Below are 27421 nucleotides of genomic sequence, written 5' to 3' on the forward strand. Positions count from 1 at the left end.
CTCTCTCAAAAATAAGAATAAACATTAAATTTTTTTTAAATTTTAGTTCTAGTCTGTGTTCTCCAGAGAAACAGAACCAATAGGATGCAAGACACACACATACACACACACACACACACACACACACACACACACACACACAGATCATGGGAATTGTCTTATGTTGTTACAGAGGCTGAGAAGTCCCACGGTCTGCATTTGGTAAGCTTGGAGACTCAGGAGAGCTCATAGTATAATTCCAGCCTGAATCTAAAGGCCTGAGAATCAGAATTGCTAATGGTCTAAGTTCTAGTCCAAGTCCTTTTGGTTTTTCAGTCAGGCCTCCAGTGGATTGGATAGGCCCATCCACATTAGGTAGAACAATCTGCCGTCCTCAGTCTACCAATTCAAATATTAATTTCATCCAGAAACACCCTCACAGATGCACCCAAAATAATTGTTGGCCAAATATCTAAGTACCCTGTGGCCCAGTCGAGTTGACACATAAAATTAACCATTGTGCTCCTTCTTTCTCACTCATTCATTTATACCAGCATAAATGCATATATTCTTGTTTTTTCAGTGGGTTTTATATATCTCACATTCATTACTTTGGTGCTGAAATTTTCTCATATTTGGTTTATGACAGCCACTTTCAACTGATATCTGTGTCACTTGACATGCTTGCATTTTTATTTTAGGGACTTTTTTTTTCTAGCATAACTATTCCAGGCCCACTTTATACTTTCTTTCCCCAGCCCTGAAATTTAGCTGTTTCCCTAAGAAGGCCTGATTTCTCTTAGCAAAAGATGGTGTTTTTAGAACTGAAGATCTTGGTATTTAATGTGCTCATTGTTACTGGAGTGGTATTGTTGCTAGATCCACTCAGCAGAGAGAGCTGGGAAAAATATCTTGTATATACATACATACACATATGATGTGCTTTTAAATCTACCTATGTATGTGTATATGTGTATATGTGTGTGTGTGTTTTAAAAAATGAGTTTCCACCAACATACCAATACTCTCAATTCCCATCCAGCATCTAACACACTGACCTAAGAATTTTCAAACACCGTACCTTTCTATATATGTAAATCCTTTCTCTCGACTCAAAATATTTACTGACATGTTCATTTTCACGTGTATTTAACCACTCTTCCAACCATACCAGCCATGTCCTCAAGACCCCAGCCTCACTGCTGCTACTTCAGTTTCAGTTTTTCTATCACCTCTTTGGCCCTTGAGCATGCTGCCACCTCCATGTCTCATGGTCACACTGCCACCTCTAAGGGGAGGCAACAGAAAGGAGCTTCAACAACTTCTTAGTATTATATTTTTAAATATAGTAAGCATTTAGAATATATAGATTTAATATTCACAGATTTAGATATCGATAAGAATTCCCCCAAGGTCTTTGTAAGAGTAGATAATTCTACTGAGGCATGAATTTACATTAAACATGCAGGGCTGTATTTAAGAGAAAGTCATTTACTGTGGGAGCTTTAAACACATCCACAAATTCTTTGCTAGTCTTCCCATGAATAAGGGCTAAGCTTAATGATTTGCCTTTAACAAACAGAATATGGCAGAAATGATACCACATTATATCCAAGGCCAGATCTTATAAGATGATCTATCTCTTTTCCTCTTGGGATGCTGTCTTTTGGAGCCATGCTATGAGAAACCCCAGGCCATATGGAGAGTCTACGTATAGGTGTTCTGGCCAATATCCCAGCTGAGGTCTCAGATTATATGATTACCAGCTTATGTGATGACTCCAGTCCCCAGCCATTGTATGACTGTAACCACATAAGATAACCTGAGCACAAACTGTCTAGCTGAGCCCAATTAATTCCTAGACTCATGAGAGAGAATAATAATGAAACATTTGTGTTTCCTGTAGGCTGCTGAGTTTTGAATGGTTCATTACACAACAGTAGATAATCAGAACATTTATCTAATGACTGTGTCTATCCACTTGTCCAGAATCTGATCTCAACACAGATTTGCCATTTATATTTTATTTTATTTTATAATTTTTTAAAGTTTATTTATTTTGAGAGAGAGAGAGAGAGGATGCACAAGCAGGGGAGGGGCAAAGAGAGGGGGATAGAAAGTAGGTTCTCTGCTGTCAGTCCAGAGCCTGACATGGGGCTTGAACTCATGAACAATGAGATCTTGACCAGAGCCAAAATCAAGAATCAGATGCTTAACTGACTAAGCCACCCAGGCACCCTGCCATTTATATTTTTGTATGGTAACTTATTTAATTCTTATAACAACTCTATCAAGTCAACATTAAAATCACCATTTTTTAGAGCTGAAGAGTCATATGTTATTGTGGAAACTTGAGAAATTAAGTCTCAGACAATGTTAAAGGGTCTGCTGAACTCATTTTTGTTTTTGTTTCTGTTTTTTTCAGGATCTAAAACCTTGATTATCTCAAAGACTTTTTCATTTATTCCCTTTGATTTTTATACAGCATTTGAAACCACACAGCATCATTTTCTTTAAGAAATTTTCCTTTTTTCTAGCTTCCATGCCATTATAATAGCCAGTTTTTTCATCCACTTCTCCAACAATTTCTTCTCTGCCTTCTTGACTCTTCTTTCTGCCCCCCATTTCCCACGGTGACATTTCCCAAGGTGAAATCTGAAGTATTCTCCTCTCTTTACAGTCTTTCCCAGAAGTCTTCTCTCACTACAATTATCATTTCTAAACAGATAAATTTCCCTATCTGTATTTATAGCCCTGATTTTTTTCTGTATTTATATTTTCCAGCAAATAATTCCCTCTTTAAAACCTCAATGTCATCCCAAAATACAATTAGCATCAGAACCACACTTTCAACTTACTTATCAAATATGACTCTGTCTTTTGACATACTTATTCCAGTCTTTGGCATCATTACTTTCTTAATATATCCAAAGTTTAAACCTTATAATCCTTTGATCAATCCATTTTCTTTTTTCCTTTTTTACACTGGGTGATGAAGTCCTGATTCTTTTCATCCTTTCTGTTATATTTGACATTACCCCTATCTGAGCAGTTGCCTGCTAACTGGTTGCTAGGCTTCCAACCTCTTTCTTCCCTAAGCTATCCTACTTATTACTATGAGTTCATATGACTAAAGTATTTTCATATTAAATCCTGATTGAAAACTTCCAAATGCATCTCCTTATTTAAGACATAAAGATTCTCCAGAACTTGACCACAACTGTTTTACTAATTTTCTCATCTTCACCTCTCAAATGTAATTCCAGCATCAGTTGGATAGGTCTGTTCACTGTCCCTTAAAATTTCTTGCACATGCTTACCTCTTTAACTTTGTTTCCTTTGCTTTCTAGAGTTCTCTCATTTTTTCCTATTTGTTCAACTTCAACCCTCATTGCATTCTTATCAGCTCAAGTGGTGATAAAAGGGCTTTGAAGAAAAATAAAACAGTATTGAAGGGAGATATGTATATGTGAGAGGTGGGAGGTATTAGTTTATATACAGTGGTCAGGGGATCCCTCTGTCTCAGAGGAGATCTGAAAGAAATGAAGAGAGATCCACAGATATATCTGAGAGAAGGCTATTCCAAACAGAGGAATCAGCAAATGCAAAAGCTCTGCACCAGAATGTTCTTGGTGCAGTCAGTAAAAAAGAAAGACCACAGGGCTAGGGTAGAATGAGCAAAGGGAAAGATTTGGACATGAGGTCAGGTAGGTTGGGGTGCAGCTTTTCCAGAATGGTGATGGTCGTTTTAAGGATTGTGGCTTGACTCTGTGTAAGAAAATCATTGGACTGGAGGATTTGGACATGTCATCTGGTTTATGTGTTAGATCAGAACTTTATCATGGTGTCCCTTCTCTGGAAATATCAGGAATCTGGAAACTCTCTATAAAATCAAGAAAACCTCCCTTTTAACAAAACTCATTTAACCTATGGATTATTTTACTATAAGTATAAATCGTAATATGTTCAATATTTGGAGATTTCAAAAATTTATGTGCTTGTTTCTTAATTTTTTTCTGCTTTTTTTCTTTGTTTTTGGTGTTTTATAACAATTTTATTCTCCAAAGTAATACATATACATAGTTTAAAAGATAAATATTGGTACAAGTTTATAAAAGAAATGGTGTTCCTGTCTTCTGCGTTTCCTACCTTTGACTCCTGCTCTCCAATCTAGCTTTTTATGTTGTTGTTGAGAAGTTTGATATTTGATTTCTACACTGTTACATTCTGTTTAATTAGCATGAAGTGAGGGTCTCTATTCACACTCTCAACTAATCCCATTCTAGGACATTCCCTGTTTTCATAGATATCTTGTGCCTCTAATTTCTGACCCTTTCTAGGTTTTGCAGTATAAACTATTTTGCTCTTACTTGGCATTACTTTCTGTTGGCACTTAAGTTTTAACTTATCTGCTCTGTTAAATTAGAGAGCACTCAATTATCTATTTTCCATCTTCCAAAGTTATATTTAAATATCCTGTTTTCTTAATTTTTCCACTTATTTTTCTTGTGGGCTTTATACTTCTTAGAAATTTCTTTATATGGATTTGTGGACCTTTCAGGGATTAATATGCCATGTTTAAAGGAAGTTAAGGATTTCAGAATTTTAAGACATAAGCCTATCTTTCCACCTTTGTTTAAAGAACTCCAATTTCCATATACAGTCTACTATAAAGTACATTCCCTCACAGTGCAAGTAATATCTGCTAATATAAAAGTGCTTTAAGATAAGAACTGAATTCATGAATATCAAATCAACACATGTTAGTCAGGGTCTACTAGGCATCAGGAGGATATAAAAGACCATATAATATGGTCTTTTCTTTTGGAGAACTTACCATCTTGTTGGAATGATAAAGCATACATACTATCATAGCAGAGAGTTAAAGAGTTTATTAGAAATATAGAAAAATACTAGAAATGGACTTGAATAAAAAATGGATTACTTAATTAAGTGGACTAACTAAGGTAGGTGATTCTGAGAAGAATGGGAATGTATGAGTAAAGACATGAATATAAGTTTAAACATAAAAACGATCAGAAAATAAAATACATTTGCAACACTGATACCTACCTATTTTGTCCACTTTATGTAATGTTTTTGGGAGGATTTTGAAGGTTGTAGCAATAATAAATTTCAAAGAAATGTTAGTGACCTTAATTATTTATAGTCATTTTAGGCCTTAAAATAGGTTTCTCTTCAGACAGATTTTTTTTGAGTTTTTCTGTTTTAGCTACATGATTCGAAGTGGAGATCAGCCCCTGTGTCTGGCAAAGCTAGACTTAATTGGATTAGCAAATGCAACTCTAGAATTTTAAATACCAAATTTGTGCACATTCTTGGCATTCTAAACCCATTGAAGGCATTTCGGAATGCTTAGAAGTCTCCAAAGGGTCCAGACTAACCAATCTACCCACTCGGGCAAAAATTTCAAACTAAGGAGACTACATTTTTATTTTAAAATGTTTTCCAATTTCTCAGTGTACCACTGCAGTTTAGCTCCTTGCTCATGAGCCTAAGTGTATCAGAGAATATACTTCTTATTCTCTTTTCTATCTCCCTGGATAGTTGCTAGGCTTTTATGTACCCATTTGCAATTTTCCCCATTTGTTAAGTGAATGTTAAATACAGTTACTGTATTCAGACATGTGAGTTCTCATCCAAATGTGATCCTCAGTGAAAGAATGTTAATATCCCTTTCTTCCCTTACTGCCCTCATCTTTACAATCCTGGGAGTTTAACTAACTTGCCTTTAGGAAGTTTAACTTTGCTGATAGCTTTCAATCTTCTTCAATGTTTAATTCAAATCTACTGTTCTGACATAAAGCCTTTCTCAATTCTAATATATATTTAACCCTACATTACCTGAATTGTGTTTTATCACAGATTTACACTCTAGCATGTACTACTTCTCTAATAATATGATATATATTTGATGTGATCAGTCCCCCTAGATTGATGAAGAAATAAGTTTCAAAGATGTCATATTATGTATAGCATGTAGTTTTGCTGGTAATTCAATCCTTTATTGGACATATATAAAGTAATTTTACTGCAACTGATTATAACCAGTCATAACCATGTTTCAATTGTGATAGTCTTAGTTAAAACCAACCATCTTTCAAGACATACATGTTTCCCTAAAAAAATACATTCTAAAACTAGGTTTTTGCATGTGAAAAGTATTTTCACCTCAGAAGTTAATTTTCCACCCCAGAAATATATTTTCATTTCAGGAATCTTGAAATTTATGGATAAAATGTTTTCAGTTGTTGAACTGTATGTTTGGTGAGTGGAGTTTTATGAAGAGACAATGAACATCAAAACTCCAGCCTAATCTTTAGCAGTTCTTTTGCACATATCTTCCCCTTGTACTCTAACTTAACTTTGAAGTAGTGGCTAGATCTAAGCAAAGATGAAATAACATGTGTATCTTTTTGCCTTTGCATTCTTACTTTCACATACTCTTTCGGTTTTAGGTTACTCTGGATTTAAAGACCAGTCTCTCTGCACTTTTTACAAACAGAGCAATAGACAAGGGAAAGAAGGAAGGGGGGCAGGTAAGAGGAGTGGGAAAGAAGTAGGAAGGAAATTGGTCGAGTCATATTTTTCATTGTTTATAGTTTTCTTCAAGAGGGTTAAGGAGGAAGGGTTAGATTTTAGAGCTTGGAGCCTTTTCTACCTTCTGTCTAGTTCATTCCTTGATTTTTTGGGAGTCATCAAGAAGTATTTCCTCTTGTCTTACCTAAAACACATCTATTTCTATGCAGGTGCTGGAAGCATAGCTTCTCCTCTGAAATGGGCTTTTAAAATCTTGTCTTGAATAAAGACCACCCTCTTCTTGCAAGTGAGTTTTCTATCAGCTGTCAAGGAAACTGAAGTTTATTGATATCCTTAGACTTTAAGATTCCTTAGCTTTTTTTGAACATCTATAGAAGTAACCTGAACACCCAACCTTATAAACTTATATCAGAGTAAAAGACACCTGGTCCATGGTTCATGAGATATCCTGTGGCCCTGTATGCCTTCAACATTTCAAGATAACGAATCATAAATATGGCCTTTTGTAGAAGAAGAAAAAATATATTGGGAAACGGTAACTTCAAGAACATTGCTTTGTGTTTGAAGTATCATGTATTATCACCATAGTAGTTAACATTTAATAAACATTTACTTGGGTTAGGTACTGGTCTATGTCCATTCCCTACAAAGATCATGTAAGGTCATTGTGTTTATTTCTTGCTATAACAAGTTACTATAAATTGAGTGGCTTAAAACTCACCTATATTCTCACATAGAGGCCAGAAGTTGAAAACCAAAGAATCTACAGGGCCATGTTCTCTTCGAAGGCTCTAAGGGGAATATCTGTCCTTGCCTCTTCCAGCTTCCTGTGGCCCAAGCATTTCTTGGCTTGTGAATACTGCCAATCTCCACCTTCAGGTTCACATGGCCTTCTCTTCTCCCTGTGTGTCTCTCCTCTGCGTGTCTCTTATGAGGGCACTGTCATTGGACTTAGCATCCGCTCAGAAAATCCTGAATCATGCCTCAAGATCCTTGACTTAATTACATCTCCAAAGACCCTTTTTTCCAAATGAGGTTACATTCACAGGTTCTGGAGGTTAGAACACAGACATATGGGGACTACCATTGAACCCACTACTGTCATTAAAACTTTTTTAATGGGTGAAGAAACCAAGGTTCAGAAAATCCACATAACTTGGTCAAGATTAGGTAAACAATTTGAATCTGGATTAATCTCTCACCAAAATCTGTGCTACTTTTATTACGTTGTCTCTTATGTGAAACTCTGGATTGCATGTTTATCTTGAGGAGAGTTGGAAATTTATAAACACAGTGAATCTTACTCTCTTTTCTTATTAGCCTGTGCTATTATCATCCTAGTGCCCCTCCAAGTAAACCTACCTTTACCGGGAGACATACCAGTGGAACTCTTTTTTGATAATATGCCTCAAGCATAGTTATCCCAGTTATCCCAAGTTAAAGCACTAATAAAGAGCATCAATTCCCCCAGCAAATCAATCACTGCACTGCCTAAAAACCAGTTGCCTGATATGTTTTGTCCAGTGTTAGCGATGTTTATGGCAAAAAGTCTAGCTTGGTACCATTTACTCCATGACAGCTAGAAGGTGAAACTCTATTTAGACAATTAAGCAGAGAAGTAGAGTATTCTATTTGTACTTTAGAAGGGTCACTCTGCAGTCACAAGTGAATTGGTGGGGAACAGGATTAGGGGCAGAAACACAAACATGTGACAGTGGCAGCAATCTTGGTGAAAAATTACTTCTTTAGTAAATATATATTTAGTGCTCACTACATTGTAGGCATGATTCTCATTTTAGTATTAACTTGCTTAATCATTACAAGTCAGGACCAAGTACTAGTATCATCTCCGTTTCATAGACTGGAAAACTAAGGGACACTGAGAATAAGTAATTTGACCAAGGTACATAGTAGGGCTGGAATTGAACCCAGGCTGCCCGACTCGAGTCCATGATCTTTAATACACACAATGCTATGGTAAGAGGCCCAGACTAAAGCAATAGAAATGAGTAACCTTTGCTTCATGTGCCTGAAAATGATGCGCTTCCCTTTCCAGACATTATTATCAGCAAACATTCTGAGTTTCCAGTGTGAATAAAATGATAACCTCGGCATCTTCGGGGATAAGGAAAGGGATTCAAAGCAGAAAAGATTCTCAGCCTACAGTCTAGATAAAGAATGTTAAAAAGACATAAAATCATGAAATAAGTAATCATCAAATTAATATACTGCAGAGGAACTCCTGAAGGGCTAAGCAGATGTTAAGCCACAAGTGCAAAGATAGGAAAGGCTATAAGTTATAAAATCAGAGTCTATTTTTATATAGGTTACACTTGACAATAGAAAGTCAGCCATGGTCCTGAGAACAATAGCCAGCAAGTCTCTGATGAGAACTTGCCTTATAATTTATGAAATAATTTGCCTCCAAACCAACTTCCCCAGCTATAAAATGGGACTAATGTTATAACAATCAAAGCATAAAACACTGAGTTAATTTTCATTGAAAAAGGACCATGAAATTCTCTGTAAAAATGCACTTTGGTGCAAATGCTGAGGGAAAAAGCTTAAACGAATTAGGAAATAATAAACCTACAGTATGAAAAAAATGATGAAAATTTGCCATTCTTGGGTGAAAGAATGAAACAAAATATCTGTTATTTTGAAATAACTTTATTTGAGAGGTCAGGAAAAATAGGAGCTGAGGCTAAAATCAAAACCTTCAGAAAGGTTGTGAGCTCAGAACATTGGGTTTAGGTCAACGTGTCATGTGTACTAAGTTAAGGGTGTCTTCTGAATTTTGGTGGCAAACAACCACTAAGATTAAAACATGCCATAAAAATCATGTTTTGAAAACTGTGGTTTACATTCGTCTGTAGAAAACTGGGTCCTGCTGATAGCCCAAATGTATGACTTAAGCCATCTGCTACTTCTGCTGATATGAAAGAGAATGACATAAATGTCACTTATAGCAGTGATCTCCTTAGCTCTGCTTAGCCCTTCAGGAGTTCCTCTGCAGTATATTAATTTGATGATTACTTATTTCATGATTTTATGTCTTTTTTTTAATTTTTTTTAACGTTTATTTTATTTTTGAGACAGAGAGACAGAGCATGAACAGGGGAGGGGCAGAGAGAGAAGGAGACACAGAATCTGAAACAGGCTCCAGGCTCTGAGCTGTCAGCACAGAGCCCGACGCGGGGCTCGAACTCATGGATCGTGAGATCATGACCTGAGCTGAATTCGGACGCTTAACCGACCGAGCCACCCAGGCGCCCCGATTTTATGTCTTTTTAACATTCTTTATCTAGACTGTAGGCTGAGAATCTTTTCTGCTTTGAATCCCTTTCCTTATCCCCGAAGATGCCGAGGTTATCATTTTATTCACACTGGAAACTCAGAATGTTTGCTGATAATAATGTCTGGAAAGGGAAGCGCATCATTTTCAGGCACATGAAGCAAAGGTTACTCATTTCTATTGCTTTAGTCTGGGCCTCTTACCATAGCATTGTGTGTATTAAAGATCATGGACTCGAGTCGGGCAGCCTGGGTTCAATTCCAGCCCTACTATGTACCTTGGTCAAATTACTTATTCTCAGTGTCCCTTAGTTTTCCAGTCTATGAAACGGAAATGATACTAGTACTTGGTCCTGACTTGTAATGATTAAGCAAGTTAATACTAAAATGAGAATCATGCCTACAATGTAGTGAGCACTAAATATATATTTACTAAAGAAGTAATTTTTCACCAAGATTGCTGCCACTGTCACATGTTTGTGTTTCTGCCCCTAATCCTGTTCCCCACCAATTCACTTGTGACTGCAGAGTGACCCTTCTAAAGTACAAATAGAATACTCTACTTCTCTGCTTAATTGTCTAAATAGAGTTTCACCTTCTAGCTGTCATGGAGTAAATGGTACCAAGCTAGACTTTTTGCCATAAACATCGCTAACACTGGACAAAACATATCAGGCAACTGGTTTTCAGGCAATTCACAATATCCAGTTTAAGTCTGTGATCCTTGAGGAGGAAAAGTCACAAAGTGAGTCCCACGATTGCCCAGTTCTGGATTACTGACGCAGTTAGAAAGTGGTGGGTGGGGCATCATTGAGAAAGGGAGCTGTCCCAGAAATCTGTGATGGACCACCTTAAGTCCATGACTGAGGAGTCCATGAGCTGTATATTCTCAGGACAAATCACTCACAGCTTAATAGCTACCAGCTGCTATAAGTGTGAGAGCTGAACAAAGATATTGGAGGTGAAACAATACCTACCGACATTGAAGTTCCAGCTTTGCCAGAGTAGAGATTTTTCTGTGAAGCCTCTATAACACCCCTGACATCCAACTGAGACACCAGAAAGGCATTTTGGAAGTAAGGACCATACCCTAGAGTAAGACCTACCATAAAATTGCCTTAAGAAATCCTAATACCAAGTTCTCAGGAGATCCATAAAGCAATAGAGTTTGGAGGTTGAGTCCCACTAAGTTAGAAGGGCTGACAAAATACCTTGGGTTTTCCATAGCTCTTCACTAATAAAGCATAAAATCAAACCTATACAGATTCTAAGGGATTAGCCATCAATTGAACTTGTTGCCAAATAGAAAGTGAGGAAAATAAAAACATAGAAATGCAATATATAGTTAAGAAAGAAAGTCAATAGAAACAGTTGATTTTCTGCAAGGTAATTCAATGGGAAAATGATAGTATTTGCAACAAATGATGCCAAAACAATTGTAATGTGATCTAAATGTACAAAACAATAGATTTCAACTCTTACTTCACACCATATATAAAATTAACTCAAAATTGATGTTATACCTAAATGCAAAGATGAACACTATAAATCTTTTAGAAACAAACATAGGAAAACAGAAAGATGAATAACCATAAAAGAAAATATTGATAAATTGGATGTCCTCAAAAATTCAAACCAATTGCTTTTCAAAGGGGAAACTCAAGAAAGTGAAATGGCAAGCAACATACTAAAAGAAAGTACTCATAACACATATAACTGACAAAGTACTTGGATATAAAGAACTCTTACAACTTAATGATAAAACAATCAACCCAATTTTTTAAAATGGCAAATGAAGTAAATACATTTTATAAAAGGCAAAATACAAATGGCCAATTATGTAAATAGATGTTCAACATTATTAGTCATTATTGGAAATATAAATTAAAATCATAATGAAATACATTTCAAAACTATAAAATGTCTAAAATTAAACAAATTGGTAATATAAAATATTGACAAGGATATGGAAAAACAAGAATTTTCATAAATTTATGGTGAGATATAAAATGGCATGACCACTTTTAAGAATAGTCTGCCATTTTCTCTAAAGTTAAACATACTTATCAAATGACCTAGCCAATCTTTTCTGTGGTATTTCCTGAAAAGAAATGAAAACTCATGTGCAAAAAAGACTTGTACATAAATGTTCATAGCCACTTTATTTATAGTGGCCAAACAGCCCAAACAATATTATAGGATATCATAAAATCGATACTAGTAAGCAATAAAAAAGAAATAAACTATTAATACATACAACATGGAGAAATTTCACAGATATGTTGAGTAAAGAAACCAAGAGTTCATATGGAAAAATATATTTATATTAAACTGTAGAATAAGTACAACCAAATCATAAAGTGATTAAAAGCAGAGCAGTTTTTACCCAAGTCAGAAGGTAGGGGAGCAAGAGAGGAGATGATTATAAAGTGATGCTAGCAAACTTTCCCAGGAAATGAAAATATTCTATATTTTGACTAGAGTGTGAGTTACACATGTATACATTTGTCAGAATTCTTTTGAGCTTAAATCTATGCATTTTATTGAATGTAAATTCAATTCACTTCATTAAAAAAAAATTAGACCCTTCATATCCCAACTTCCACCCCACTCTGCAGCCTAATCTCAAACTGTTTCATCTTGAACTTTAAATTTTCTCCATTTTAGGTATTTCTTACCTTCAAGTTTTTGCGTAAATTGTCCCTACTACTTGATAATCTTTCCACTTCTTTTTCATCTTGAGGAAAGTGTTTCCTTCTAACACTAGATTGGTTAAATGCTCTTCCCATCTGTTCCCAAAGCATTCTAGCATAATGCTCAGTAGAGAATATATTTTGTACATTCTTATTACATGTTATTGTTTTTGCTTGTTTGTCTGTCTTTCCTGTAAATGGTCACTTCCCTGAATATAAGAACTGTGTCTGCTTCGTTTGCCACCATACCTATCAGAGCCTTGGCTTACAGTTGGCACTTATTACATATTTGTTGAATGAATAAATGAATGAACGAATAAATGAACAAATGAGCTCACATAAACCTCCTGAAATCTTTAGGTAGATTCTCAGTGATTTCAACGTTCTGTTTTCTAAGTAAAATTAATTGAGGGCTTCCCCTTCTGAATGTTATTTTTGGTATGGCACCACACATTTTATTATAGGTATTTTTTTCTAAATGGTATTTCTCAGAAGCCATCGTTTTTGTAGGAGTAGTGAGTCACAGAAATGCAATTCTTGGCTGTGCCTTCCCCCACCATCCCGTCCCCCCCAGCTAGCCAGACCAAACATTCCATAGTAACCATGTTTTTGATTGTCTACAGGATTTCTGTCTGATTTAGATTGTCTATCAAGATATTGTATAGTCTTCTTCCACTCTGAAAAGTATAGCATATTTTCCCTTCTTATGTTCTCTGCTTTTTTGCAAATGCTTTTGAAAAATAAGTGCCTTACATATATATGTAAATATATATATAAATATATAAATATATATATATATATATATATATATATATATAGAGAGAGAGAGAGAGAGAGAGAGAGAGAGAGAGAGAGCCTAAAAAGATAAATTCTTATCTACTCTGCCATGGTTTCTTGTGTCTTTTATTCTATTTTGACATGGAGTTTCAAACCTTTTAGGAAAAACTATGCTACTCTTCATTCAATTGTAAGTATCAGAGAGAATATTAGGGTCCCCTTCTCAAATAGCTTAAAGTCTGGTAGGAACTTATAAACAAACCGTTGTCTACTCTATGACACAATAAAGTCATGTCCAGGTACTAGGGATTGGAATCTGCAACTCTGTGTACATTATATCTAGTTGTTAAACACTCTTCTAAGATAGGCATTAATAGTCCCACTTCACAAATAAAGATAATGAATTACAGGACATAGTGTTTTCAAAGTCACATAACTAATAAGTGGCAGAACCAAAATCTAGTCCTGTCAGAATTTTAAGCCTTTGTCTTTATATGTGTGCAGCATTGCTCTCCTAAGTGTAGGGAGGGAAGAAAATTAGGGAGTCAAGAATGAACCACAGTTTTCCAGCTAAGTAGACTGGGTATCAAGTGGTGGCATCCATGTTCTGAAACCAGGTATGCAGGTAGAGGGACATGTTTAGAGGAGAACATGGTATTTGGAGATATATGAAGATTAGTATTTAATGATATTGAGACAGGGATGCCTGTAGGCCATTATATTCAGCTACTTCAGGTGATGGAAATGAGACTTTGAAGCACAAGTTGTATGCTTGGGTTGGAGATGAAGGTGTGAACACCAAAGTACCTATGTAGTGGTACTTTGTGTATATATTGAATCACCCAGGAGGAGTATGCAGATTGAGAAGAGGCTTAAATGTCCAACTTTGATTTATTGGCCTCTAGATTCCTCTTGTATATCTTATATAAAAATCTCATGCATGTATCACAAGACATCCAAGAGATATGATATAAACATCATTGATATAAACTCCTCCAAGTTTACTACTTCCGTTTCTGTTCTCTTTGGAAGCTATTCATCACTTAACAAATGATAAAAATTTTTCTTTCTTGAACATGTTATGCTTAAAACCATTTCCTTTAATGCTAAAAAATGCAAGTGGACCTCAGAAAGACTGGAACTTAGAATTAGAAAGCTATAGGGAGAGCCAAGGATGACCTCACTCCATTTTCTATTCCTGCTTCTCGCTGTATGTCTGGTTCATCTTCTCTAAGCTCCTCTTTGTTCCTTCTGTCCTCTCTCTCTGCTCCCAAAGCTGACTGAAAAAATATGACCACCCAGAGTAGAATATGCTTACTAAGAATTTTCCTAGTCTTGAGTTCCTGTTGGTTTTCCTTTCTCCACATTGTGCATGTATTATTTTTAATCCTTACAATAACACTTCAAGACTGAAATTATTCTTTCTGCAATATATATGAGGAAACTGAAGCTGAGAGAGATTGTGGCCTGCCAGGTCACTGTCATCTGCTGGAGATTCAAAAATGAAAAGATAAGGCCTCTGTTTTCATGGACTTCATAGCCCAATATTGAAGCAGATATTTATCATTATAGGTACAGACATAAATTCTTATTACCAAATTCTGTGAGAAGTGCTGTAATAACTCTGTAAACACAGAATTGTATTAACACATTGTGTAATGCCTGGAGAAGCAGGGAGAGCACTGTATAAAGGACATTTGAACCAAAGTTGGAAGAATGTGTAGCTCTCTAGGAGGTACAAAAGGGGTAAATGACATTTTAGGTTGTAGAGGCATAAGGGTGTTTATTATAAACAGGGAAAGCAGTGCTGTCCATGTTTCTTTTTCAACCTATGGCTCACCTTTTGAGTTGGCAGCCAGAGCTCAGGTGTGCTTTATGTGAGCTTGGCTACAGCCTTCTAAAATGGTTCAAAATAATCAGATTTCTAGTAAGCTAGAGAAGAAGACACTTGAGACCCAATATTTGGCTCAATTGGTTAAATGTCTGACTGTTGATTTCAGTTCAGCTCATGATCTCGTGGTTCATGAGTTTGAGTCCCACAGCCTGCTTGGGATTCTCTCTCTCACTGCTCCTACCCTGCTCACTTTCTCTCTGCCCCTGCCCTGCTCACACACACTCTCTCTCTCTCTCTCTCAGAATAAATAAATAAACTTAAAAAATTAAGTCTCTCTCTTGCTTCTGTAGTTTTCTTTTTCTCTTCCCTACACACCCACCCCACCACAGTATAAATCAGCACAGACAACAATGTGGGATTTGGCAGTAATTGCTATTAGTTTTGAAAATGAATACATACCAAAACTTAGGCATTACAAAAGCTGTTTGTGTTGCACATTATACTTTGTTTTAGGCTATCCCCAGGTATATTCGTCAGATTATTTGTCAGATATATTTCTCCATCTTACAGTCTATATCATCCTGCTCTGTATAGAACTTTTAAAATATCCCACCAAATAAGATGACTCTGGATTCTGTACAGACTTATTTGGCAAGGTATGGGTTACAGCCTTGCATATGTCTCTTCAGAAATAAGGTTGAAATGTAGGTGCTGTCTATATACAAAGCAGCTGAAGACTGTAGCTTGCTATGAAGGAAGAAAAGTACTGACAAATTTTACTACTTATGAGGTGCATTTTCTCATAGCTAAGTATACCCTAAGAGATGTTTAAAAAAAAGTTTTTCCTTAAGCCATAAAAAAATCTTAATAAGCAAGAAAGCTTTAATGCATAAAACATGATATTTAAGTTTCAGTAGAATTGTACCTGAACATTTATTTATAAACTCATTCTATTCCTGAAGTTCTGAAGAAAGTCGATGGGTGTTTCTATAGAATTCTCTTTCAGCTTAGCATTTGTCAGTAGGACAATTCAACATGAATGTCTTTTCTGCATGCCATTTTATCAGAAATAGCCTTATTTTTTGAACCCTAGGTCTTGCTGGTTCAGGACATAAAAAATATTGCCTATACTAAATTATCTCATTTGATCTAATATAACTAAAAATTTACTAGTCCAGAAGGACTCAGGTAAATGCCAGCACAAATTTATTTAAGTATGTTACCCTACTGGCCCTCACCACTAATGGGGATGGCATACAATGATGGCATGTAACTTTTGCAAACATTTTTTGTCCAGGCAATTGTATGGGTATGTAATAAAAAATGAAAAAATATAACATATATTTGGTAAGGTGAGAGTATGTCTTCTTCACCATTACTGCGAGTCATACAGCCCCATCTCCAGAGGCATTTACCATATCCAGACTTCTCTGTCCTTCCAGAGATATTATGTACGTGTGTGTGTGTGCATGCCCATTCCTTTAATTCTATACAGATGGTAGCACACAATACACCTGTTTCACATCTTGCTTTTTCATTTAACACATGTTGGAGTTGTTGCCTATCAGTTCATGCAGATATGCCTCATTCTATTTAATTGCTGCCTAGGACTCCATTATTTCATTGCACCGTAATTTACTTACCAGATCGCTATTAGTGGAAATTCATGTTATCTCCAGTTTTTGCTAATATAGACAATGCTGCAGTGAATATACTTTGAATATATATGGGATTATTTGTCAGATATATTTCTGGAAGCATAATTTCTGGGTTAAATATGGGGAGTGGAAGTAAAGGCATTTTTTGAATAAAAGCTCAGAAATGATCAGAGATTTTATGTTTTAGCTTAGCTCTATGTCTCTTTCTCTTAGTTCTGTCTCTTTCCTAGGGATTCCTAAGCTGAGACTACAGTACATTTCATTCAACTTTACAGACTACTCTGAATTCTTTTGTCTTTTTATCCTGTCTGTCCCATCAATTATCAAATCTGGATTAATCAAAACATGTGCCTTCTTCACTATATACCTAGACTGCCAACTGTTTGGGGGAGACACATGTAATTTGGCTCTATTACAAACTTATGTTTCCTAAGATCATTTAGAGACTTCATACTATTCATAAATCCTTTTACTTACACCTAACTCATTGTTTCCTATTTCCAGCATTGGCCATTCCACTGGCTGATCTGTAGTTATAACTTTCTATCTTACTTTTACCACCACAGGAAAATGGCTTGGTTCCCTACGTATTACAGAAACACAGCTCATTAGCTAAGAACCCCCTTAATTTCTCTTTTAATCCTCAAAATTTCTACATGAAATCTTCTGATCTCAAAACAGGAGTTTCCCTTTCACTAACCAGTCCTAATCTTGCCATATTTTCCTATTCCCACTGCCTCTCTACTGATTTGTTTACTCCATGGTATAAATAAATTTTTAAAAATAAAAATCCACTCTCTACCCTTTATTCTCCTCCAGTGATTGCTTCCCATTTCTTCCCAAATAGCTTTCTTAAGACAGCAGGCCAAAGAATAGATATTGCCACCATGTCTAATTTCCTATATGCTGGCCCATTCACTGAAGAATGCCTCTACCACAGCACTGTGGTCTCCAGAAAATGTCAAATTTCCAAGACTTTTGAGCAGTCTTGGGCATCATCATACTTAAATATTCCCCCACATTTGACACTTGATTTTCCCCGAACCTCAACCCCTCCAACAAAATTTCTGTTGTTTTCATTATAATTTCACTTCTTGTTTTCCTTTCCTTTTTAAAAGTAAACTATTCTAGTTTCTTTCTGACTTTAAGTCTTTAGGTCCTGTGTTCCCTAAGATTAAGTTCTTAGCATGTATTTCTTCTCTTTTTTTTTTTTTTTTTGGTTTGTTCCCTGTTATTATGGCTTGAAGTCTGAATTCTTTAAATTCTTTAAATTTAAATTCTTTAAATTCTGAAGTCTAAATTCTTTAAATTTTTTTTGTTGTATTTGACACACAATGTTACATTAGCTTCAGGTATACAGCATAGTGATTTAACAACTCTATACATTATGCTATTCTCACAAGTGTAACTACCATCTGTCACCATACAGTACTACAAATTACAGTATCATTAACTATATTCACCATGCTGTATCTTTCAGCCTCGAGACTTACTCATTCCATAACTGGAAGCTTGTACCTCTCACTCTTCTCTGCCCATTTTACCTATCCCTCCAACCCCTCCCATCTGGCAGCCACCAGTTTGTTCTCTGTATTTATGGGTCTGTTTCTGCTTTTTTTGTTTGCTTTGTCTTTTAGATTCTACACATAAGTGAAATCATGTGGTATTTGTCTTTCTCTGTCTGATTTATTTTACTGATTTATTTTACTTCAGCACAATGCCCTCTAGGTTCATCAATGTTGTCACAAATGCAAGATCTCATTCCTTTTTATGGCTGAGTAATATTCCATTGTATGTATATACCACATCTTTATCCATGCATCTATTGATGGATACTTAGATTGCTTCCATATCTTGACTGTTGTAAATAATGCTGTAACCATAGGGATGCATATATATTTTCAAATGAGTATTTTTATTTTCTTTGGGTAAATACCAGTGATGATCCTTTATTTTAAAAACTTTGTCCCTTACTTTGTGGCTTCCTGACTCAATCATCTTCATTTGCATTGAGCCAATGGCTAAGATGATGATGATGATTATAACAAAGAGGAGGAAGAAGAGTTAACCTGAGCAATGGCATGTTTCAAGGTACAGGGGTTCTCCTTTTCTTTTGTTGTCGTGAGGAATGTGAATTTTGGAAACACTGAAGATATTCATTAAATAGAGAAAAGTTGTTGCTTCTGTATCCCAAAATAAGGGAACATGTGGTCACCAGATGTGATGAAATAGAACTCCAGGTTCTCACTGTTTTCAACTTTTTAACCTTTTATCCCAAACCACCAGGTCCCTTTTGCATGTTACCTCTGCCTAGAATACACCCATACCATTTCCAAGGCAATGTTTCTAGACTCTTGGCTATATCTTCTTTTTTTGGTCTCAGCCATTTGAAGCAGAACTCCAGTTTATAACAGTTGTAAAGTAATTGGGGTGATGATAGCATCAGTTATTATTTATCTGTTCAGCTTTCTTAAAGTTGAAGAAAATAAGCAAAGTTTTATGGAAATGTGTATTATCTTTACCAGTCACTGCTTGACTTTCCTCCATTCTGGAGCTCTAGGCCCATTTCACGCTCCTTTCCTGCTAGACCTGTGTGTATCTCCAGCTTTGGTCTCACATGCTGTATATCAGTGCCCAGCTCTACTGTTCCTTTCGCCAGATGCAGCCAGTTTTACAAATGAAATTATACATTTGAACCAGATGAGTTTGGCTTGGTGATTGGCCCTGTGCACAGTCTACAATTTGGGTCAGACTTATGAAAAGTTTGGTGAATTTGGCACCATCTTTGAGGAAGTGTGGACTGTCTTAAAACTCCAAAGAGAAACCTTTAGGATCTCAGACATTCCATCTTTTGTGGGCTTCCAGAAAAGGCCACCCTCAGCTGGCATGAGAGAGAGGGCTTATTTTCAAACTATTCAAGTCATGTTGTGACTAGAAGTTGAAGTCTGGTGCAAACCATGAAAACTGAAGAGATAATTTGAACTGATCCTGGAATAAGCAGCTTCACTCTACTGTGTAGTGACTCTGGTGTAGATGGTTCAGGAAGAGAATATTTCTACTGCTGAAGCATAATTTTATGAAAGAGTTTCTTCAAGCTATTTGTGTTCCTTAGAATAAATATCATTTCTAAAATGTGAGAAAAAATAAGGCCAAGTTAGTTTAGGGAAGACAATGACCTGATTCCTTGTATCAATTAAAATAGACTTATAGGGGGGCGCCTGGGTGGCTTAGTCGGTTAAGTGGCCGACTTCGGCTCAGGTCATGATCTCACGGTCCGTGAGTTTGAGCCCCGCGTCAGGCTCTGTGCTGACTGCTCAGAGCCTGGAGCCTGTTTCAGATTCTGTGTCTCCCTCTCTCTCTGACCCTCCCCCATTCATGCTCTGTCTCTCTCTCTCTCAAAAAATAAATAAATGTTAAAAAAAATTTTTTAAATAAATAAATAAAATAGATTTATAGGTTCCAAGGTGTGGGATACCTCTGTGCTGTTCCTTCTTGTTGGCTTCAATAGGAATGAGACTTAAATTAGGATCCCAGTGCTAAGGCCTGAGAATTTTTTCCATCTCAGATTTTCAAAGAATCATAAAGCAGCTTGAAAGAAAGCCTCACTCACTCACCCTTAAACCTCCACTGAAAAATAAATAATTGAAGCCATTGCTGAGCATGATTAATGAAGATACATTATAATAATTTATTATACTGTTTTTGGAGGGCTGTTTTTCCTCCATTTTTTTCTCATCTGTCTCCTATATTACCTCTACTACTACTCTGGAGACTGAGCAAAATGCAGATGTTAAGAACATAAAGATATCAAAAAGTTAGTTTTGGCTGAGTTAGCAGTGACCACATTACAGGTCTCAGAATTTCCCTCCTTCATGTGGCTTTTTTGTAAGTTGGACAATAAATTTACTAGTATGCAGTTACTTCATATATGATCCAAACATGCTTCATTGGATAAAAGGGAGTAACTGTGAATAGGTCTGCAGAGAACTTGTACATCAGACTCAAGTATGGATGGAGGGACCGAAGAATTTAGGTGAAACTTTTCAAATCTTACAAATACATTGCTTAAGACATTTGTAAAATTTTTAAATAGCAAAAAGCCATTCTTGTGCCTAATTACCACATATATGTTTCTACAGGAAGTCATATAAATTAATTATAATTTGTTAATGCTGGTGCTATTTACCTGACTATATCTCTACCTTTTGGTTGAGGTATTGCCTTTTTAACATTAAAGAACCTTCTTGATTGCACCACCTACCCCTTGCATTTATAAAGCCCTGATATTTAAAAGTGTTTAATTTCATACAGATGATCTGAATTCATCCTAAAACACTGTGCTAAAATGGTGTGTTTCTTACTTAAATTGTTAAAGCTCTTGTCTAGCCAATAAGAGCTTCTATATTTTTATCTCAAAAGAGTGTATTTAGAGCAATGATTCTTAACCTTAGCTTCACGTTAGAATCATCTAAGGAGCTTTAAAAAATTCTGATGCCCAGGCTGTAGCCAAGACCACTTAAATCAGAATTTTAGGACATGGCACCTAGGCATCAGTACTTTTCCTGGCTCCCTAGATGATTCCAACGTGTAGCCAAGATTGAGACTACTGATTTAGAAAGGTAGCATTTTGTGATGAAAAGAGCAAGGGCTTTGGAATCAAGCCAGTTCTTTGGTTGATATTCCATTTCCAGCATTTAATTCATTAATTCAAAAATATTTGAGCATCTAATAAAAAATAAAATGCCTAATATACACTAGAACATTCAATATATGGATAGAGTTTGTTATAGTAATGATAATATCTATTAATAAAAGTATTTTATGAATGGCATTATATACATATAGAAAACAAGTATATTAGTTTAATAAGATTGCATTTTAAGTGCCTTGCTATACTTCACAGTTAAATTATGTATGCTGTATTCATAAGGATGACAAAGCCAAATAGGTATATCTCACTCACCTTTGAGCACTTTTAACACCTTATACTTCCTTTAAGTGATTATTTTAATTTTACTTTGGAGTGTATACATATTATCTTCATCAGTGCATGAAAAAATTTCCTCTTTGGTACATGCTAAACTCTAAGCTTCTTGAAAAGAAACAGTGTTTTCTTACTCAAGCTGGCATCCTCTCTGAGCATAGTGAATCACTCTCCATGATACTAGCATGCAACCTGTTTTCTGAAACCAGTGTTATAAATAGCTTGCATTGTATTAGCTTGGCCATATTTGGGAGGCGATTAAAGATAGGATATCAGATGAATTATGAATTGCACATCCATATGAATCTATGTGTGTGTGTACATGCATATCTGCCTTTGCATGTGTCTTTGTGTGTGTGTATATGTGAGTGTGTGTTTAGTGTTTAGAAAGAGATTTTATATTAAAGGAAACTGTGCTTAGCTTAGTTTGTTCCTTGGCTCATGGTCCCTGGTAGTAGGCATTTTCCTGAGGGTTGTCAGAAGACTGATCTTGTGGGTGGTCTGCCATACTGAATTTGGGAACGAAGATCTCAGCTCCAAGGCCCTCATCCTCCATAATGCCAGCAGACGGTACAGTCCATCAACGCCTAATTACTTCCTAGTAGTTTGAACCCACAATCTTTTTTGGTTTGGTACCAGAATCAACTTCAGAAGATGTTGAAGAAAGAATGTCTGGAATTGGGAGCCTAAATATGTAGACTTTCCTTTGGGAAGTAATTGATCAGAAGAACATGTGTTGTCCACAGTACTTATAAATGACAACTTTGAGAACGAAAGATTTTCTGACCTCACGGCAACTGTTGTCCACTATAGTTTCTTCCCTGATTGTTTTTTGCCTTAGCAACCTATTTTTAGTAATAATTTGAGGTAGAAACCAGTTAATTAAAAAGGTATCATTCTTTTAAGTACCAATTGGCTATGTGTCTAACCACACTGCCCCAGACCTCACTTGCAGCTAACATCTCCACAGAACTGACTCCATGACATGTTCTAAAGTAACTTGGGGGAAAACATTAAATAAGGATAAGGAATATTTCTGAAAATGGTCTTTTAAGACAGAGAAAATATTTTTTAAAGAGTGATGAAATACAAGAGACTTTCTCCAATAAATTTATAGTCATGTAGACCATGATATAAAAATTCTAGGAACTATAAATAGGCTTAAATTATTTTATCCCCCTATTAAAAGGAAATCACTCTCAACAAATTTCGCATCCTAATTAATCATCACAACTCCCACAACACCAACAAAGACAAAAGCCATGTAAATCTATTTAGGAGGCAGAGCACAAAAATAGTGGTATGTGCATGACAACTTCCTTCTTCTCTTAATACCCGTAAGGAAACATGCTGGTTTCCTATAGAGGGACTGGCTAGCTTTCTTCTAATATGGATTATTTATTGTATTAAAATTCTGCTTAACAGAATAATGTGACTGGGTATAAAATTGTGCTGAATATATTTCACCATTGCCACAACAGATCTCTGTCCTAATCAGTATCAACCCTAAGTATATATGAGCATCTTCTAGCAAAACTAAGTTAACTTTGGAAAGGAAAAACGTACATTTAATCCTGATTCTTAAAGCTAATTTAAAGAACAGAAATCCTTTAGTTCTAAAAAGTAATACTGATTGTCATCAAATATTGTTAATTTGGAGGTGTTACATGGAGTAGGGAATATTGAAATAGGAAGAAAGGAGTCTGAAGTTTCCAAAGCACACCTATCAATCAATACTTAGAATTTGAATGTATCAGAAATCTAAAATAATTCTTCAGTCAATGGTTTCTGGTGTATCTTACCTGAAAGAAAGAAGAGGCTAGCACTTGCTTCAGCAGCACATATACTAAAATTGAAATGATACGGAGATTAGCATGGCCCCTGCATAAGGCAAGAGCCTGTTGAAAGAACAACTTAATGCTACTATTTCCCATCCCCACCCAAATACCTCTGTGAAGTCCCATTCATTCTTCACAATGGTAAACAGACATCTCTGATGTACAAAGATTTTTGCATTCATATAACAAATTTCTCCTGGTTTTCCCCCACTATTAATCAGCTACTCCTGATTTGCTGTTGTCAATCAAATATTGCATCGTTAATCCATTCACAGTAAAAGTGTAATAAATTTTATAGTAAAATTTTGTTAGATCAAAAAGATCTTGTTTCATCTCTATATAATGGGAAAACACCTGCATTTTAGATGATCGTTCTAAGTAAGTTTAAGAACACCAAGCTTGACATACTATAATACAAATGTATTTGAAAACCACAGGTTTTTAAAAATAAAACACCATTAATGCTTTAACTGATGAACCACAAAGCAAAATGCAAGCCAATGCAAGTCACATCATTTTTTCTAAAAGAGTTGGAAAATTCAATTAAAAGAATGTTTTAAATGGTGTTTTAAGATGTTTTAAGATTAGTATTGGGGCTTGGGTCTTCCTCTAGACTTTATAATATATGTTTTGTGTAATCTTTCCCCTGTTCACCCTCATCTTTCCTCACATTTGGCATTGATTTAGATGATTTGGAATGGAAAGGTTTACCTTTCTCTAAACAAATCTTTCTAGTACAGAAGCTTCACTGGACTCCCTTCCTAATTGGTAAGAGATACTAGATAATTCTTGGAATTCCCCTCTAAGAACTTTACTAGCATGATTTGGTGTCAATCTTCCCTTTACTCTGCTTTGTGATCTAGGTTATGATGGGGCACTGCCTAAGAAAGCTGTAGCACTGGTGAGCTGGATCCTAATTTCTTGTATAAAATTTCTTTTTTTTTTAGTTAGGGTTTTGAGCTTAGCTTCTTACTATTTATATGAAGGCAAAATATAGCTGACCCAAAGATATTCTAATAGCACATCATGGGAAGACCAACCAGCCAAAAACATCATTTGATGTTCATTTTGTTCCCTAGTTTAAGGAGAGAAAAGCAAATCACACCTTATATGTAATGCCATAAATGTGCTTTCTTTGGTCGATTATGAAGAGTGGCATTGGATTTTAACACATTGATCTTTGACTTTTGGGGGTGAGACATTTTATAATCATCTGATCATCTGGTTTGCTTCCAGTGTAATCATTTAATTAAGGTATAAAAATGTAATGAAGGCAACATGGAAAGTATTAATATTAATATGTAACATTTCTTAAATGTCAACATTGCCCTAGGAATTGTACAAAGCACAAGATTACAGTGCCTGCCAATTAGCTTAGCATACATCTGCCAATTTTTTAAGCAATTACAAAATTTTTAAAAAGACCTAGAAAGTATCTTTGTAACCAAAAAGATTTGGCTAATCCCTTTCACCCAAATCCATTATCATTGATCTATTTTAATAAAAACTGCTTAGAAATGCTACTTCCATTGTCTTAATAAGTGTGCCAAGAAGAACTAGAATAGCTAAATCTTTCTGTCAAGTTAGCAATGGTGTAAGGGGTGGGGTGTGGATAAATAACCCTAGCAAAAAATAATTTTAATCTAGAGAGCCAACTGAAGGAGAGATTGTGTCTCATCCCAATAAGCCTTTTAGCATAAGTCACTGTATGCTACTGTATATTCCCTATTTTAAACAGATTGTAAGTATCAGGTTGATTTTGAATTCTTCAGTGGTTTCACTGGCCACATATTCACAAAGAGGGAAAGCCAGTAGCTATTCTTGCAAATACTTCCTGTGTTCTTAAAGTATCATCCTATCTCCCTTTTTCTATTTGTGACTAAATTAATTCCCCCCAACAAAAAAAAAAGGAGAAGAGGAAGGAGACAGAGAAGGCAGTCAGACATATGCTACCTGCTTTTCTTTACCACTCACTTTTCTTACTTTCCAAATTGACATCCACTCCTACCACTCAGGGAAAACTATTACAGATCTCTTGCAACCTCGGATTACCAAATCGAAAGGCTCTTATATAGTCTTTACTTGTTACTTTTACTTAGTCCTTGTTTTCGTGCAGAATGTGAAGCAGTTGACATTCAGTTAATACTGTTGAATAGTCTCTTTTATTAATTTCTCTTTCCAAGGCTTTGCGGCACTGTTTTCTTCTGGGGTCCCCTTGCCATCTTCTTTTAATATCCTTTACTACCTCCTTGTCTTTTCTACCTTCTAAACAGAGGCATTTCCATAAATTCTATTCTTGATATCTTATTTGCTTTCTCTTCAAAGACTCCCTTAATTCTCATGCTCACTGTATGAATTCAACTGTGAGATCGAGTCCACATGTCTGTGATCTCCCTCTTGTCCCTCTGCTCCAGCCACACTGTCCTTTTTGGCATTCCTTGTATTTGTCAATCTAACTCTCACCTCAGAGGTTTTGCATTTAATGCTGTCTTTGCTTGGACTGCTCTTCCCCAGGTATCTGAATGGCTTGTTTCCCCATCCCCTTCAGCTCTCTGCTCAAGCATTACCTTACAGGTGAGGCTGTCCCATATCATCCCATGTGAAATAGTAATTCCTATGCTCCACACTCACTTTCATGTCTCATATTTATCTATGCTATTTTAACACTATCAGACATTATATACATTTTTTTTGTTTGCTTATCATCTGTCTCCCCACCCTCTAATATGTACCTTAAAAGGCTGGGATCTTTACCTGTTTTGGTTCACTGCTATATTCTCAGTGCTTAGAATTATACACAGTAAGCACTCAGTAAATATTTGTTGCATAAATGTATGAGTTAGCAGAGTCATAAGAAAGTCAAAAATCTTCATAGGTCCACAATTCCTATATATGGCTTTCATTCATCTCCCTGTGGGATGACAGCAGTGGGGAACCTTCTTGGGTCACCTTTCAGACTATGGTATGAGGATTTGTATGGAAGTGACTTGTGAAGGCACTTCTCTAGAGATAGTGCTAGAGAAGAGAGACATTATTAGGTAGGAGATAACCCAGAATCTGACTCCAGTGCTTTTGTCTGGAAAGCTCCTTACAAGGTGAGAAGAATTAGTCAGACATCAGTTTTATTACAATCTTGAGTTCAGCTGAATTAATTTCTTTATATCATCAACAATTTGAATTGTTAGCCAAACAAAGTTTATGGAGAAAGTCAGTAATGTATGGAAGCCAAGAAAGATTTTAAAATTCCATGGTCTTGGCAGGTCATTTCACCAATAACCAAACGATATGCCACTACAAATCACAAAGGTTCTTATTTTGAATTTTCACTGTATTCATATTGGACTCTTCTAAGACTAGAGTATGGTCTCCCCATTACTTTTTATGTCCATAGGCCCATAAATCCCATTAAATTTAAAAAAAAGTCTTCATAAAAATATTCTGTCAAAAGGCTTTCTGTTAACAAAACTAAGTTTTTTTTATACTCCTGAAAATTTGTCATAAAAATCAGAACTCTCTGAAGTCTGGTTAATTCACAGAACATTAGCTTGCTTTCAAGAAAGCAAATATCACAGTGAGTTCAAAGTAAAATGTTCGGGCACAAGAGTATATAGCCATGTTAGAAAAGCCTTTATTTTAAAATACTTCCTTTGAGGAACATTTGTCTAGACATGTCTTCTTGCCTCATGTGAAATTAATAGCTTAAAAAGAACTCTGTGAATAGTTCCAAATGCAAACTTCAAAATTGTTGAATAACTTAATAAGGATACATTTCATTCCTGGTTCACCAAATATGGTTTTGACAA

The 27421-nt window shown here is 35.7% G+C and overlaps 1 non-coding gene across 1 annotated transcript; it reads left to right on the forward strand.

The window, feature by feature from the left end:
* The first annotated feature begins 23606 nt into the window (after positions 1-23606).
* On the forward strand, positions 23607-23708 carry LOC113594867 (U6 spliceosomal RNA). The gene has a single exon (XR_003415329.1). It is a non-coding gene; the product is annotated as a U6 spliceosomal RNA (small nuclear RNA).
* The last annotated feature ends 3713 nt before the right edge of the window (positions 23709-27421 follow it).

The sequence above is a fragment of the Acinonyx jubatus genome, chromosome A1 (genome assembly GCF_027475565.1).
Source record: "Acinonyx jubatus isolate Ajub_Pintada_27869175 chromosome A1, VMU_Ajub_asm_v1.0, whole genome shotgun sequence".
Classification (NCBI taxonomy): Eukaryota; Metazoa; Chordata; class Mammalia; order Carnivora; family Felidae; genus Acinonyx; species Acinonyx jubatus.